General features: G+C 40.1%; 1 pseudogene; it reads left to right on the forward strand.

Moving 5' to 3' along the window:
* LOC116632027 overlaps window positions 1-5488 on the forward strand; it is a 21064-nt pseudogene extending 15576 nt beyond the window's left edge.
* Window positions 5489-13810: the final 8322 nt, after the last annotated feature.

The following is a 13810-nucleotide window of genomic DNA, read 5'->3' on the forward strand; positions in this document are numbered from 1 at the left end:
CCTCTCCGCAGAGACCTGGCAGGCCAGAAAGGACTGGCATGATATATTCAGAGAACTAAACAAAAAAATATGCAGCCAAGAATACTATATCCAGCTAGGCTGTCTTTGAAAATAGAAGGAGAAATAAAAAGCTTTCAGGACAAACAAAAACTAAAGGAATTTGCAAACACGAAACCAACCCTACAAGAAATATTGAAAGGGGTCCTCTAAGCAATGAGAGAGCCTAAAAGCAACATAGACCAGAAAGGAACACAGACAATATACAGTAACAGTCACCTTACACGCAATACAATGGCACTAAATTCATATCTTTCAGTAGTTATCCTGAATGTAAATGGGCTAAATGCCCCAATCAAAAGACACGGGCTATCAGATTGGATAAAAAAACAAGACCCATCGATATGCTGTCTGCAAGAGACTCATTTTAGACCCAAAGAAACCCCCAGATTGAAAGTGAGGGGGTGGAAAACCATTTACCATGCTAATGGACACCAAAAGAAAGCTGGGGTGGCAATCCTTATATCAGACAAATTAGATTTTAAACCAAAGACTGTAATAAGAGATGAGGAAGGACACTGTATCCTACTTAAAGGGTCTGTCCAACTAGAAGATCTAACAATTGTAAATATCTATGCCCCTAACATGGGAGCCGCCAATTATATAAGCCAATTAATAACAAAAGCAAAGAAACACATCGACAACAATACAATAGTAGTGGGGGACTTTAACACCCCCCTCACTGAAATGGACAGATCATCTAAGCAAAAGATCAACAAGGAAATAAAGACTTTAAATGACACACTGGACCAAATGGACTTCACAGATCTATTCAGAACATTCCATCCCATAGCAACATTCTTCTCTAGTGCCCATGGAACATTCTCTCTAGTGCCCATGGAACATTCTCCAGAATAGATCACATCCTAGGTCACAAATCAGGTCTCAACCAGTACCAGAAGACTGGGATCATTCCCTGCCTATTTTCAGACCACAGTGCTTTGAAACTAGAACTCAATCACAAGAGGAAAGTTGGAAAGAACTCAAATACATGGAGGCTAAAGAACATCCTACTAAAGAATGAATGGGTCAACCAGGAAATTAAAGAAGAATTTAAAAAATTCATGGAAACAAATGAAAATGAAAACACAACTGTTCAAAATCTTTGGGATACAGCAAAGGCAGTTCTAAGAGGAAAGTATATAGCAATACAAGCCTTTCTCAAGAAACAAGAAAGATCTCAAATACACAACCTAAAGGAGCTAGAGAAAGAACAGCAAATAAAGCCTAAACCCAGCAGGAGAAGAGAAATAATAAAGATCAGAGCAGAAATCAATGAAATAGAAACCAAAAGAACAGTAGAACAGATCAACAAAACTAGGAGCTGGTTCTTTGAAAGAATTAACAAGATTGATAAACCCCTGGCCAGACTTATCAAAAAGAAAAGAGAAATGACCCAAATCAACAAAATCATGAGTGAAAGAGGAGAGATCACAACCAACACCAAAGAAATACAAACAATTATAAGAACATATAATGAGCAACTATATGCCAGCAAATTAGATAAGCTGGAAGAAATGGATGCATTCCTAGAGATCTATAAACTACCAAAACTGAACCAGGAAGAAATAGAAAACCTGAACAGACCTATAACCACTAAGGAAATTGAAGCAGTCATCAAAAATCTCCCAAAACACAAAAGCCCAGGGCCAGATGGCTTCCCAGGGGAATTCTACCAAACATTTCAAGAAGAATTAATACCTATCCTTCTGAAACTGTTCCAAAAAATAGAAATGGAAGGAAAACTTCCAAACTAGCTTTATGAGGCCACCATTACCTTGATCCCAAAACCAGACAAAGATCCCATCAAAAAGGAGAATTACAGACCAATATCCTTGATGAATATGCATGCAAAAATTCTCACCAAAATACTAGCCAATAGGATCCAACAGTACATTCAAAGGATTATTCACCATGACCAAGTGGGATTTATCCCTGGGCTGCAAGGTTGTTTCAACATCCACAAATCAATCAACATGATACAATACATTAATAAAAGAAAGAAGAAGAATCATATGATCCTCTCAATGGAACACAAAGAAATGGAAAAACGTTCCATGCTCATGGATTGGAAGAACAAATATTATGAAGATGTCAATGCTACCTAGAGCAATCTACACATTCAATGCAATCCCCATCAAAATACCATCCACTTTTTTCAAAGAAATGTAACAAATAATCCTAAAATTTGTATGGAACCAGAAAAGACCCCGAATAGCCAGAGGAATGTTGAAAAAGAAAAGCAAAGCTGGCGGCATCACAATTCCGGACTTCCAGCTCTATTACAAAGCTGTCATCATCAAGACAGTATGGTACTGGCACAAAAACAGACACATAGATCAATGGAACTGAATAAAGAGCCCAGAAATGGACCCTCAACTCTATGGTCAACTAATCTTTGACTAAGCAGGAAAGAATGTCCAATGGAAAAAAGACGGTCTCTTCAACAAATGGTGTTGGGAAAATTGGACAGCCACATGCAGAAGAATGAAACTGCACCATTTCCTTATACCACACACAAAAATAGACTCCAAATGGTTGAAAGACCTAAACATGAGACAGGAGTCCATCAAAATCCTAAAGGAGAACACAGGCGGCAACCTCTTCCACCTCAGCCACAGCAACTTCTTCCTAGAAACATCACCAAAGGCAAGGGAAGCGAGGGCAAAAATGAAATTGGGACTTCATCAAGATAAAAAGCTTTTGCACAGCAAAAGAAACAGTCAATAAAACCAAAAGACAACCGACAGAATGGGAGAAGATATTTGCAAATGACATATCAGATAAAGGGCTAGTATCCAAAATCTATAAAGAACTTATCAAACTCAACACCAGAAGAACAAAGAATCCAATCAAGAAATGGGCAGAAGACATGAGCAGACATTTTTCCAAAGAAGACATCCAAATGCCCAACAGACACATGAAAAAGTGCTCAGCATCACTCAGCATCAGGGAAATCCAAATCAAAACCTTAATGAGATATCACCTCACACCAATCAGAATGGCTAAAATTAACAAGTCAGGAAATGACAGATGTTGGCAAGGATGCGGAGAAAGGGGGACCCTCCTACACTGTTGGTGGGAATGCAAGCTGGTGCAGCCACTCTGGAAAACAGTATGGAGGTTCCTCAAAAAGTTGAAAATAGAGCTACCATACGATCCAGCAATTGCACTACTGGGTATTTACCCCAAAGATACAAATGTAGGGATCCAAAGGGGAACGTGCACCCCGATGTTTATAGCAGCAAAGCAATGTCCACAATAGGCAAACTATGGAAAGAGCCAAGATGTCCATTGACAGATGAATGGATAAAGAATATGTGATATATATATATATATATATATATATATATATATATATATATAATGGAATATTATGCAGCCATCAAAAGGAATGAAATCTTGCCATTTGCAACAACGTGGATGGAACTGGAGGGTATTATGCTGAGCGAAATAAGTCAATCAGAGAAAGACATGTATCATATGATCTCACTGATATGAGGAATTCTTAATCTCAGGAAACAAACTGAGGGTTGCTGGAGTGGGGGGTGGGGTGGGAGGGATGGGGTGGCTGGGTGATAGACATTGGGGAAGGTATGTGCTATGGTGAGCACTGTGAATTGTGCAAGACTGTTGAATCACAGATCTGTACCACTGAAACAAATAATACATATATGTTAAAAAAAAAAAAAAAAAGAAGAAGAAGATAGCAGGAGGGGACGAAGGAAGGGGGGGAAATCGGAGGGGGAGACGAACCATGAGAGACGATGGACTCTGAAAAACAAACTGAGGGTTCTAGAGGGGAGGGGGGTGGGAGGATGGGTTAGCCTGGTGATGGGTATTAAAGAGGGCATGTTCTGCATGGAGCAGTGGGTGTTATACACAAACAATGAATCGTGGAACACTACATCAAAAACTAATGATGTAATCTATGGTGATTAACATAACAATAAAATTTAAATAAATAAATAAATATATAACACACCTCTCTCATCAGACAACTAACTGCAACAATGTGAACCACTCGATTTTTCTTGGCCACAGGAGAGCAAGAAGTGTTGGGGTATGGTAGATTTGTCAGCTGGATAGCTAGTGAGAAACTATTCAGTAATGAATATTAACATTTCAAACCGTATCAACCTGAAATGGGAGGTGTGGATGGAATATATCCAAATAATTTATTTGACTTATGCAAAATAATTTGGAGTGCAAGAAAAGACTTATTAATACATAGAAGTCGCGACCTAAACTCAAACTGGGCTCAAGATTAAAAAATACTACTACCACTGCTAATAATAATAATACATGCAGTTATTTTTCTAAATTGCTTTGCAATATTGTGCCACCTGAGGGCACCAAAGACTTAAAAATATTTTCACCATGTTGTCTGCTGAAATAAAAAGTTCCTCAAATTTTTTCAGTGAACATTTATTGAGCATTGTTCACTTTTTAAGAACAAAGAGACGTAATAAGGACCCGAATACAAATCAAATATGATCAGTAGCCTTGGTGAATGAGTGGGAGTGGCCTTAGAGCTGGCTGCAGAGGAGAATGTCATGTCTCACATTAATTAGTCATTTGGCGTGCTGGGCCCATAATTATTGTCATTTGGTATAAGCATATTCAGTCTATCCTTGACATTGCTTCTCTAACTAGGGCCCAGATTCCTGAGAGTCTCTGAGGCTCTTTCAGGGTTGGTTCAGTTCACACTATTTTCATTATAATACCAACATGTTTTTGCTTTTGTCACTTTCATTTTCTCATGCATCTGTAGTGTTTTCCAGAGACTTCATGACGTGATAATGTTACTGCTCTGCTGACTAATGAAATGTATTTGTAGATCTTGGTTTTTAAGAAATTTCTAAGGTAGTGAGGTGATTCGAACTTAGGATGTGCAGCATCCCTGAACCCATGTGCAAGCGAGGAGACTCTCTGCGATCCTAGGGACCCCCGCGCACCCCATGGTGCCTTCCGAGCGCCTCTCGGCCCCCGCAGCTACCCTCCTGCCACCCCCTCCTCCTGCACCAACTTTTCGTGCACCCGAAAGGGAATTCTCCTGTTTGCTGAGATTACATCTTGGCTGGTGGTTCTGATCTGCTCCAGTACCTCCACACCAGGATCTTCCTCCCTGCCAGTGGTTGAGATGATCCTTGCTGCTATCTTTTTTGCCATCTACATGTGTGACCTGCATACCAAGATACAGCTCATCAACTGGCCTTGGAGTGATTTCTTCTGAACCCTCATATGGCCATCCTCTATCTGATCACTTCCACTGTTGTCCTTGCTGAGAGAGGAAGCCACTCCAAAATCGCAGGGGTACTGGGCCTCATCGCTGCGTGCCTCTTTGGCCATGATGCCCATACATCACCTTCCCTAGAGGCAGTAAAGATATACAGCAGCCCCCACGGACCCCGCGGACGGCCCAGTGTAGGTGAGCTCCCTTCATTTCTCTCTGTAGCCTGCAAAAAACTCCTCCCCGCCTCTACAACACTCCCAGTCAACTCCCAGCCCCTTATTGAAGTAAAAGTGCCTTTATTGTGAGACTCTGTCTTCCGACCTGCCTCCTGGTGTGGCCATCTTTATGTATGGGTGTGCCTATGTCCCCTTCCCCACCTTCCTTCTGCAGTATCCAAAAGGAGACACCTGTTCTGCCTGGACTATGCACCCAGTTAAGCCACAAAATTACGGAGGAGGGAGCCTCAGATTTCAGATTCTAGGCCCCAGGTTGTGGTTCTGTGGAGGGATAAATAAACAGATTGTTAGAATATATATGATAATGAACAAATTAGTCCTTTGGTCAAAAAAAAAAAAAAATTCTAAGGTAGCTGCTTTAGACTATAAGTTTGTGCATTTTCAGAGATTAACTCTGTTCTCTGTACTCTTACTGGGCTCTTTCTGGCTATCTTCAGTTATACTTGCTAGGGTCTCTGCTCAGTATGCACTAAATCATGATTTTGGAGCCCACAAGGTTTTCTTACACCTCTGTGGAAACAACCCTACTAAATATACTCTGATATCTTATTTCACAATATTTTTTAATTCTTGAAAACTTTTTCTAGATTTTTTATATCTAAAATATCATTTTGTAACTTAATATTTCATCCCAAAATTAACTATGTATTTTTCTTATGTTTAAGAATAGTTGGCTTAATATAGGGAGATTAGAAGACTGGTTTTCACAGTCCACAGCTGCACCATCTACACATAAAGATATTGAAAGTAATGAACTCATGGAAGGAAGGAATCTACTCCAAAGAAACTGCACAAAGCTATAAATAAACAAAAGTATGATGAAAACATCTTCACCTTGGCCTTAAGGATATTTTTAACTTATTGTGCCTTATGCAGCAGAACACTTTCAAATAGTTTTACGGTGCTACTTAAATGGCAGCATCAGTTTGAGACCCAAGTTTAAAGAAAGTTTAAAGAAAAAGGAATGGAATACTGTACTGGGTTGAATTGTGTGCCCAAGAATTCATGATCATCCTGAACCTGAGGATGTCACTTTATGGAAACAGAGTCTTTGCAAATGCAATCAGCTAAAATGGGTCATACCAGATTTGGTCCTAACCCAATGACTAGTGTCCTCAGAAGACAAGAAAGCAAAGACATACAGACACACACAGGGAAAGAGCCATGTGAAGACTGAGGCAGGAATTAGAGTTTTGTTGCCACAAACCAAGGGATGCTAAGGATTGTTAGAAACCACCCAAATATAGGAAAAATGAAGGAAGGATCCTCCCCTAGAGACTTCAGAGAGGGCATGGCCCTGCCAACACGTTGATTTCACACTCTTAGTAGGCTCCAGAACTGTGAGATAACAAAATTTCTGTTGTTTAAAGCATAGTTTGTGGTATTTTGTTAGGCAGCCCTATGAAACTCATACAAATATTTTAAACATAGAAGTCATGAGCTCTTTAAAGGCCAAAACTTGTTTGTACCCGGCTTTCCCAAACCAGAAATATAGAAGCCACTGAAGCATCATACAGATCTTGCATATTGCCCTGCCGGGAGAATACCACTGACTGGCTGAGAGGCTAACTTAAAGCCCTGGTACAATGGACATTGCCGAATACCTGAAAATTCAGTATAGAAGTCACAGGAGTGCCATTTTCCAATGATATAGTAATTCATCAAGTTAAAAAAAATTTTTTTTAAGATTTTATTTATTCATTTGACAGAGACAGGCAGAGGGAGAGGAAGAAGCAGGCTCCCCGCTGAGTCTGCTCAAGTTAAAGGCTCCCCTCAAGTTAAAAATTTAATTGTAACATGAAGACTGAGTTAATAGCTCATCTTCCAAACTGTACTTGCCTGGGGCGCCTGGGTGGCTCAGTTGGTTAAGCGTCTGCCTTCGGCTCAGGTCATGATCCCAGGGTCCCGGGATCCTGGGATGGAGCCCTGCATCAGGCTCCCTGCTCAGTGGGGAGTCTGCTTCTCCCTCTGACCCTCCCCCTGCTCCTGCTCTCTCTCTCTCTCTCATAAATAAAATCTTTAAAAAAAAACCAAAACTGTAGTTGCCTTACAAATGGATGAATCTATAGATGTGCTGAACTTACTGTTTTGCTTATATTCATCTGATAACTAGCACCAATTAATTATCAAAGAATATCTCTTTTATGTGAATACTTGCCAACAAACACAAGTGATGCTGAAGCAGTCAAAGCACTGAATAACTTTTTGAGTCACAGAGTTTATACTGCAACAATTGTGTTGAACATTTGCACTGATGGTACAAAAGAAGTGGGTAAACTGCTGGTACTTCACTATGAACCGAGGTGGTGACACCAAACGGTATTAGTAATTATTCTATTTTTTAACTCCCAGGTACCTAACAGTAAGGGGGGGGGGGGAGATATAAGATTCACTTAAGAATGTTCTGCTAAAACAGTAAAAGTTACTGATTCTACTAGATTTTAATCCTTGAGTACATGTCTTTTTAATAGACATGCAATGTCTGTGATGCAGTGGGGCACATATCTAAGGCTAAATACACCAGGTCATGTTACTCACATTTTGCCATCAGAAAGTATAAGGCAAATAAATTACACAAAACATCTAAGAGCAGCTTACATTATTTATGACTTTGAGATGACTCACAATGAAAAATAATGAAAATTTTAAAAGTATGAGCTAACAAATTTAAGACCATACAATCTAAGTCAAAAGGACCATTACAGTCATCTAGGGCAAGATTTTCCCAAATGCAAGAAGTCCTTCACAGTATCTATGAAAACTGGTCACCAAGCTCTTGTTTGAATACTGCTACTGCTCACTCCCACTTACAAACCATTTTGTAAGAACTCTAGTAAAAGATTTTTCATTCAGTGACTGGACTCTGCATCCTCCAATATCCTTGGATTGGCCCTAGTTTCTTTATTAAGGTAGCCTGATAGAGTAGAAAGCACATTGACTTAGGAAGTTAGAAGACCTCATTCAAGTACCAGTGCACTCACATACTCAGAGGAAGACTTTGGGCAGATTACTAACCTTCTTGAGTTTCAGCATGTACAAATGTGGAGTACTCATGCTTTCCACTTCACTCCAGCAAATGGTCTAAGGTTCTGTAAGAACATGTTTAAAACTTCTTGGTAAACACATGTTTATCCATGAATACACATTTAGAAAATTATCTTGCTAGAGTTCTTTCCATTGAGATACACAGAAAAAAAATTAAAATAACAAAAGCTAATATTGCTGAGTGGACTGTGTGCCAAACCGCCATAAAGGCTTTACATGTATTTTTTTGAGATCGCTCCAAATACTATCCCATTTTACACTTAAGGAAATTGAAGCACATACAAGTTAGGTAATTCAACCAACATCACACAAAAACTACCCAATTAATCTCTTTTCCTAATACTTTAAATACTTGAAGACAGCTTTCCTACCTGCTCTCTACTTACCTATTTTTGGGCACTCTTGCCAAAAAAAAAAAAAAAAAAAAAATCTATTGCTCAGAACAGCCTGGCCAGAAAGCTGGCCCAGAATCCTGGAGTCAAAGCAATTGATCAGTGGACCTTCTGAGACCCAAGAATGCCTATGCTAATCAGGTACAGCAAGACAAATACCCCTGAGCAGCCACCCAGCCAGCAATGAGAGACATTCCAGAAGAATCTAACCTCTCTTCATAATTACCTCCAAGTCAGAAAGAACAGCTTGAGGGGCGCCTGGGTGGCTCAGTTGTTAAGCGTCTGCCTTCAACTCAGGTCATGATCCCAGAGTCCTGGGATCGAGCCCCGCATCGGGCTCCCTGCTCCACGGGAAGCCTGCTTCTCCTTCTCCCACTCCCCCTGCTTGTGTTCCTGCTCTCGCTGTCTCTCTCTCTTTGTCAAATAAATAAATAAAATCTTTAACAACAACAACAACAAAAAAAAAAAAGCTTGAAAATTTGTTAGCAACTGCAATTTCAGTAGAACTCTTGTCTAACCAAATCAATACCTAGAACTCAAGGCAAACAACCAATATTACTCTCAAATTTTTTCACTAAAGTCACATCTTAGAAAAGAAATAAGTGTCATTTTTATTTTATTTTATTTTATTTTATTTTTTTAAAGATTTTATTTATTTATCTGAGAGAGAGGATGAGAGGAGAGAGAGAGCACATGAGAGGGGGGAGGGTCAGAGGGAGAAGCAGACTCCCTGCCGAGCAGGGAGCCCGATGCGGGACTCGATCCCGGGACTCCAGGATCATGACCTGAGCCGAAGGCAGTCGCTTAACCAACTGAGCCACCCAGGCGCCCTGTCATTTTTATTTTTTAGCAGACAGACGCATTGGAACTGGACCATCCGAAAGACTCCTGTTCCCTTCAGAGCAGTGACATTGGTAGGCTCTGCACTCACAAACATGCGGGACAGTGCTAGGCACTGAGAAGGCAGGTGCTCATGGTGTGAATGATTTTGGTGATGCTGCCATTGCTTAAAGCATTTTTAGAATACTTTTGGTTAAGTCCTCCAAAGTCAAGACATATGTTTAATTATCTCTGATAGTAGCTCTTCTTAGCCTTAGAGGTCACTGTTTAACGAGTTGTGGAATTCCTTCTTCCTCTCAGTTGTGAAATAAACCATACAAAAGTGCATAAACCATGAAGAGTTTGAATACATTTTAAATGTAAATTCAGTATATTTTAGAAGTACCTATTCAAAGAAAAGTTTTTGAAAAATAAATTTTTTTTCAGGTATTCTGAAATGTGCCTAGCTATCTATAAAAAGAATCCAAGACTTACCTTCCCTAGACTTAGTTATATGGATACACATATATAGGTTAAATAATCATGTTTCTTGAGGCAGGGCCACACCTTTTTATCTTCGGGTTTCCTCATTCACTAACACTACATTATGTTTATGGTAATTGCCCAAAATTATTCAATTATTTGATTTTTAGTAAACTTTCAGATTTACTTTGGACACAGAAGAGAGAAGAGGCTTACTTATTAAGAGAGAAAAAGTATCTTCTAAGAAGTATCTTAGAACCTCATTTTTCTTAAGTCATTATAGAAGGTATTACTGATGGACTGCCTTGGGGAATTTCTCTAATGCAGGCCAGATCCTTGTTCAACTTTCCCCTAACATGCCAGGAATAGTTTGCCTTTCATTGCTAACACACACTCCTCTACCCAGACAATTCTTCACCTAAAGTCACACCTGGAATGAGGCATTCACAAGTTAACCCTTTCACCTGTCCCTGCAGGGGTTTTTTGGTTTTGTTTTTTGTTGGTTTTTTGTTTTTTTTTGTAATCTCTATACCCAGTGTGGAGCTCGAACTCATGACCCCAAGATCAAGAGTTGCATGCTCCTCCAACTGAGCCAGCCAGATGCCCCCCTGTCCCTGCAGTTTTAAGCAATCACATTAACGGATTTTTAAAGCTAAACAGAAGGAACACTGAGTCTGGCGGTCCAATTTTAATGTCTTTGATAGTTCCCCACTGCTTGCAGAGTAAAATCAAAGTTTGGTCAACATGGTAAACAAGGTTCTTTGTGATCTGGTCCCTGCAGCCTCACCTCCATCTCCTGCTCCTGTACTTAGGTTTCCTGAACCTCTTTGGCTGTAGCATGCCCTTGCACAGGCCAATTCCTTTGCCTAAAATTTCCTTCTGCCCTCTGTGCTTTAGTAAATTGTTATTCATTAAAACCAAGCTATGATATCCTCTGGAAAGCCTTCCCTGAACCCTCTGACCCTGCCCTATGCTAACCCTATACACTACACATACTTGAAAACTCATTGCAATGTTTTTCCTACCAGGCTGTGATCAATTTCAGCACAGGGGTTATCTTTATTCTTTGTACTTTCAGCAGAGAGCCTGGCCTAGCAGGCCCTCATTTTAATCAATTTATGATTTAACTTGAGAATTTGCAGATTCAAGAAATATTCACTATTAGTCATTGATCATATTTAAAATGTCAACTAGTGTAGGCTTCATATGTACACTTACTCTCCATCTTCAATCAGATGCCTTCTTACCCAGGTTGGCTAAAGCAGGCCATTTGAACTTCAGATCCAGTTAGCAGCTGTTTAGCCCTCATTAGTTATGGTTGCATTCTCAGTCCTTAAACTACAGCAACTTGTTCCTTATTCTATGGATTTGCAGCCCATGTGGCACCTCTGGCGTGGCTTAACTGCATTATCACCTTGCAGCCTCACTAGCTGAGGAAGGGGTTTCTGAGATCTAGTTCCTGGGTTCAGATTCAATACACTGATTCTCTTTCCCCTATTAGACGTGCGACCTTTCCCTCACCTCCACTCCAGAAAGAATTTCAGCACTGCCCTCTTCTCTGTGCCTAGTTGTTAGCGTGAAGCACGCACTACTGAGAGACTTAACTTCACCACTTGTCGCTTTCGGTCAGCTGAGCTCTATCATCTGGGTATTGTCTCACTGGCACCCGCCGGACTTCAAATGCAAGGACCAAAACTCAGACGGGAACCTGATGCCTTGGAATTAGCAACTTGCAATACCAAACCTTGGACCCGCACCTATTTCAAAGCTCTTGTTCCATTTTATGTCCTATTGCTGGTGAAGAGATGCTTCTGGTTCTCACTCAATTCATGTTCAGAGCAGAGATGACATACTCTTTACCAAATACTTCTCCCATCACTTCAGAGAAAAGCTCTACTTTTGACCACAGTCTCATTCTTTAGAATAAATGGTCCCTATTCTTGCTGGCACAAGCCAAATGAGAAAAAGTCAAAACTTTTAACTTTATAAAAATGCAAAGTAGAGAACGCTGGCAGAGTAACAAGTCAGGAAAGAAATTACTTTTAGAGGAGAAAGGGAAACCAGGGCTGCCCTTTCAAAAGCGTCCCCATGATTTACTAAGGTTTTCCCATTTTCTCACTAAAATACTATTGTATTGCACCGATAAATGTGCACTTCTTTCAGTGTGATTCAGGATGCAATATATTTGATCCTGTGTGGACACAATACTACAACCATGTTTACCAAAAGGGGCAAAATTAATCTTTTTCTTTTTCTTTTTAAGATTTTATGTATTTATTTGGGGCGCCTGGGTGGCTCAGTCGGTTAAGTGGCTGCCTTTGGCTCAGGTCACGATCCCAGGGTCCTGGGATCGAGCCCCGCATCGGGCTCCCTGCTCGGCGGAGAGCCTGCTTCTCCCTCTCCCTCTGTCTGCCGCTCTGCCTGCCTGTGCTCTCTCTCTCTGTTAAATAAATGAATAAAAATCTTAAAAAAAAAAAAAAAGATTTTATGTATTTATTTGACAGAGAGAGAGATAGTGAGAGCAGGAACACAAGCAGGGGGAGTGGGAGAGGGAGAAGCAGGCTTCCTGGTGAGCAGGGAGCCTGATGTGGGACTCGATCCCAGGACGCTGGGATCATGACCTGAGCCGAAGGCAGACACTCAACAACTGAGCCACCCAGGCGCCCGGGGCAAAATTAATCTTTTAAAAGCTAGGCAATTTCTAAGACTCAAAGATCATCCTGGTAATGGTGTAAAGATTAAATACCACAGCTCTTTCACTTTAAAGTTTACAAAAGAAAGAATTGGTCCTTAATTTAGAATCGTTATCAGCAACTACCGCCCCCAGCTGGCCAGTTTTATTGCAGAAGACATAATCCATCCATTTATGTATTGTCTATGGCAGGTTTCATGCTACAATGACAGAGTGGTTGCATGAGATTATATGGTCTAAAATATTATCTACCCTTTACAGATTTACAGATACCCTTTACTAAAATATTTAGTATCTACCCTTTACCCTTGCCAACACCCAACTCAGAAAAAATCTCCCAAAATGAAACTCCACACATCTTAATAGGTGCCATGAAACCTCTATGCCTCTATTTGGGCATGAGACATGGTCTCTATTCTCCTTACTTCTCAACACATAGGTTTTATCTATTCTGCAAAATGACTAACTCTACAACTCATTTCACCAAAATAGTAAAAATTGCTAACAGTGTCAGGACATTGCATCCAGATTTAAGGGGAACAAACTCCAAATAAATTTTTTTTCCCCTCTGGGGATTAAGGAGTGCATTTGTTGTGAGGAGCACTGAGTAATGTACAAAACTGTTGAATCACTATATTGTACACCTTAAACTAATGTAACACTGTATGTTAACTATGTTCTAATTAAAAATTTTCACCTAACCAAATGAACTTCTTATAAAGCAACTACATCTACTTATTAACAGTATTCAGACTAACTGAAGGGAAATTTCACTGAGTTAATCAATTGCTAGTTTGCCCTTTTCTCAGTCGTTAAAGAAAACCATGTTAAAATGGAATTAAGGCTATGA

This window comes from Phoca vitulina, unplaced genomic scaffold, assembly GCF_004348235.1.
Source record: "Phoca vitulina isolate PV1807 unplaced genomic scaffold, GSC_HSeal_1.0 scaffold6, whole genome shotgun sequence".
In the NCBI taxonomy this organism is placed as follows: domain Eukaryota; kingdom Metazoa; phylum Chordata; class Mammalia; order Carnivora; family Phocidae; genus Phoca; species Phoca vitulina.